The sequence below is a fragment of the Centrocercus urophasianus genome, unplaced genomic scaffold (genome assembly GCF_019232065.1).
Source record: "Centrocercus urophasianus isolate 14NV4802_14NV808 unplaced genomic scaffold, USGS_Curo_1.0 seq_901, whole genome shotgun sequence".
Classification (NCBI taxonomy): domain Eukaryota; kingdom Metazoa; phylum Chordata; class Aves; order Galliformes; family Phasianidae; genus Centrocercus; species Centrocercus urophasianus.
This window is the reverse complement of record NW_024885535.1, coordinates 54995-59247: the sequence shown is the minus strand read 5'-3', so window position 1 is coordinate 59247 and position 4253 is coordinate 54995. Positions and strand designations below refer to the sequence as shown.

The 4253-nt window shown below is 52.2% G+C and overlaps 1 pseudogene; it reads right to left on the bottom strand.

Annotated features, from left to right (window-relative positions):
- Positions 1-3068: 3068 nt before the first annotated feature.
- LOC122171681 lies at positions 3069-3989 on the bottom strand (annotated as a pseudogene).
- Between the last annotated feature and the right edge of the window lie 264 nt (positions 3990-4253).

Below are 4253 nucleotides of genomic sequence, written 5' to 3'. Positions count from 1 at the left end.
CGACCTGCACACAGCAGGGCTTGGAGCTGGATGAGCGCTGTGCTCCTTTGCAGCCCAGGCCATTCTATCTTTCTATGATTCTATGCAAAATTGGGCACTCCCAGCTGAACCAAGGGAGGAATTTCCATCACTGTGCTCCTTACACTGACCCCAGCCCCTGGAAGGACACTGCCAGGGAGCATCAGAGCTTCTTGGGACAGCTGAGATAGGATCATAAATTAGGATGGTTGTGAGCTGACAGCCTTACTGCAATCAGAATGACTCACGGATCGTGAAACACAACACAGAACGAAGATCCCACAGAGCTCAAATATACAGCTGAGCCACAGCAGTCGTTATTATAATGGCAATTAGCACAAATAAAAACAGTGCTCTGGGACACAGTGTGCTGTTGCCATAGATGGCCTTAGGCCTGACCAAATTTGTCCCACTGCTTTTGTTTTAAATTACATTTTAAGTGGTTCTTTCATTTCAGCAGGCTCCGGCAGCAGGAGCGTCCCTGGGCCTCCTGTGGGCTGCAGATGTTGTTCCACCAGCAGACCTTGTCGTGAAGCTGCAGCTGCTGTGGTTCCTCAGTGTGGCACTGATGGGATCACATCTGGGCTCCGGGTCCAGCCTGCATCCTGCAGGGAGCCATCCCAGGATGTGTGCTATCACATGCACGGCCCATGGGGAGTGCATCCATCGTGACAAGCCACCAGGACCGGCACGAGGCTGGCCACCATAGAGGAGGTACTTGTGGTGTTCTTTCCTCCCGACAAGGCTGCAGTTTCAGTGGGTCAGGGTTCCATCTTACTCTTTCCTGTGGGCACTGGGATGCCACCAGTGTGACCCGGTCACCTTGATGTGACCCCTGTGAGACAGAAACACTTTTGGCAGAGGTTTTGCATCTGAAGAGGAGCACTACAAGGACTTGAACATCCCTGTCTCCTCTACTTATGCTGTCTTAGATTTTCACATCCCAGTAATCATAGAATCATCACAGAATGATAGAATGGCTTTGGTTGAAAAGGACCACGATGATCATCTTGTTTCAACCCAGGGTCGACAACCAGCAGCCCAGGCTGCCCAGAGCCACATCCGGCCTGGCCTTGAATGCCTGCAGGGATGGGCACTCAACAGTCAGACTGTCTCTGATTTGGGAAAATATGCTCCTCCCTTTGCTCACGTCCTTAGGGCCAACATCTGCTTGCTGGTCCCACCACTCTGAGCCCCACTGAGAGAGATGTGAAAGCCACACAGATTTGTACTTGGCCCCCAGAAAGCTGCAGGAGTGACTCCACGGTCACTTTTTGGAGCTGAGGGTCTTGATCACAGGGGCAAAGTCATCTCCTGCTGCCAGCCTGAATAACTCTGCTAGGACCTGGGCAATAAAACTCAGCAGAAATGTGAGCCATCCCTGTGGTCAGACGTGGCTTCTTGCATTGCATACAAGATACTATTAATTAGAATGAGTGCGTATGATGGTGAGTGATAGAACTGCATAAACATTTTAACCAAATGTTATTTTTCTATTGATTTGCCTCTTAAGATGATGTCTAATGGGGAATTATGTTCTGTCTGCTTTCTCTGGTTAAATAAAAAGAAGTAAATGCTTCAATAAATTTTAAAATGTTGCCAACAAAGTACTGGATATATCCATGAATGCAAACAGCAGCGATTTGTATCAGCTAATTAGGGAACACAGCGATCACAAAGACTCGAAAGGAGTCATCAATAAGAACAGTTATTCTCAGTGGTGCAAAGTTGATGATGAGAGGTGGAAGCGAACGCAGGTGCTCAGGAGATGTGAAGCCCTGAACACCTGAACACCCCCCCCTGGGGGTCTGCAGAGCTGAGCCAGAGCTCCTCCGGTGGGTTCCTGTCCATTGGGTCATGACTGGCTGCAGGCCTTCCCAGGCTTTCCCTCTAGACCGGGTTGCTCCAAGTCCCACCCAATCAAAGCCAGGCTGTGAGCAATAGGGAGGTTGGAAACAGATGATCTTAGGGGTCCCTCCCAACCCCAACCGGTCTGTGATAACCCATTCATTGATCACGTGCTACCAGAGATGCAGTGAGGACTGTCCTTCCAACACACCTTGGCTCAGCTGCTTCTCCTGGCCTTGAGACAACCAAACCCGCTGATAAAGCTCTGATGTTCATGGGATAGGAATATAGGTTCCTCTGCTGTGTGGTTCCTCCCTGTTTTTTCCTTCTGTAGGAGTGATGTGATTTGTTCTGGGGAAGGATCTATCAGGAAATCTGCTCAGTAGAGACGCTGAGTCTAAAAAAGGAGGAAGCCGTGTTACTGCACACACGTACACTTGGCTTATCTGATGCAGGCCATTTCCTCTTGTAGGAAGAACATCCCTGTCATTGCCATTGTGCAGTCCTAAAGAGCATCTTGAGCACTGGAACAGGCTGCCCAGGGAGGTGGTGGAGTCTCCTTCTCTGGAGATGTTCAAGACCTGCCTGGATGCCAACCTGTGCGACCTGCTGTAGGGAACTGCTTTGGCAGGGGGTTGGACTCGAGGATCTCTGGAGGTCCCTTCCAACCCCTACAATTCTGTGATGCTGTGATTCTGTGATCTGGGACAGGACACCCTTTCCCTGATTAGCTTGTTTTCAAACGTGTAGATGATGGAATTTAACACAGACAGTAGAAGCAAGAAGAAGTTGGCCAATGGGACCATGGGCACAGTAGGAGACGTTGTGGCCAAAGCAAAGAGTGAAAAATGAAAACAGTGCTGGTGTGTAGAATATAACATAACGCACGCATGAGAGCTGCAGCTCCCAGCTGCCTCGACCTGAGTGGCCACGGAGGAGAGCCTGAAGATGGCCCTGAAGATGAAGCTGTGATGAGCACCGTGCCCACCCTGGGCACAGGAGGGTGGTGGCAAACCAGAACCAGATGTTGGTGGAGATGTCGCTGCTGGCCAAGTGGGAGATGCCTGTGTGCTCATAGTGGATGTGTGGCATGGCAGTGTGCCCACAGAACGGCAGCCCTGGGAGGAGGAATGTGGCTGGGAACATCGTGCAGAAGCTCTGGGCCAGGGCAGCCAGCCCTATCTTGGCTGTCACCAAGGCTGTCACCAAGTGGTGTATCGCAGGGTGTCACAGATGGTCATGGAGCAGTCCAGCATCACGGCAGGCAGAATGGTTGACTCTGCAGTGAAGCTCGTGTGTGTGAAGAAGAACATTTGAGTAAGGCAGCCATGGAAAGACGTCTCCATGGAAGGGAACCAGAATAAGCTCAGGGCTTTGGCAGTGTGGAGGAGGACAACGTGAGGTCAGACACCACAGCAGAGCCGGGAAGAGGTACATGAGATCATGGAGGCTTCACAGAATCATGGAATCACGGAACGGTTTGGGTGGAAGGGAGCTCAAGGATCACGAAGCTCCAACCCCCCACCAATGCAGGGCCACCAACCTCCCCATCTCACAGCAGCCCAGGCTGCCCAGGGCCCCATCCAACCTGGCCTCCAACACCTCCAGGGATGGACGGGGCATCACAGCCTCTCTGGGCAGCTGTTCCAGCCCCTCACCACTCTCTCTCTAAACAACTTCCCCCTGACATCCAACCTCCAGCTGCCCTCCCTCAACTCCAAACCATTTCCCCTTGTCCTGCTGCCATCTCCCCTTTCACAGAGCTGACTCCCCTCCTGTCTGCAGGCTCCCTTGAGGCACTGCAGGCTGCACTGAGGTCACCCCTCAGCTTCTCTTCTCCATGCTGAACAAGCCCAGCTCCCTCAGCCTGTCTTTGCAGGGAGGTGCTGCAGCCCTCTGCTCATCTCTGTGGCTCCTCTGGACCCTCTCCAACAGCTCCCTGTCTTTCTTGTGCTGGGGGCTCCAGCCCTGGAAGCTTTGCTCCATCACACTGACAAACAGGATGAGGTTCTGAGGAGTGCTGCAGTGCACATCAGACAGAAGGGGATGGAGAGCCTGGCGTGCAGCTCCTGGCCCAGCAGCAGGAAGGAAGCAGGCTGCTTGCTCTGTTTGGCAGCCTCCATGGTGAGGTGATGTCTGAGCTGGTTTGGGCTCCCTGCCCTGTGAGCAGAAATGGGGAGGGTGGGAAGCACAGCTCTTAAAGAGTGAAACACACCTGGGTTTTGCTGGAGCCATTTGTTGCTCTGGATCTCGAAGCTGTTTGGAAAAATGATTCCTCTCACGCACCAGAGGAGCATGCTTTAGCACTGACTCCAAATCGAGCAATAAATTAGATTAAAAATTGTGCCTCATAGACCAGGTGCTGAAACCCAGCACAGGGATTTGCT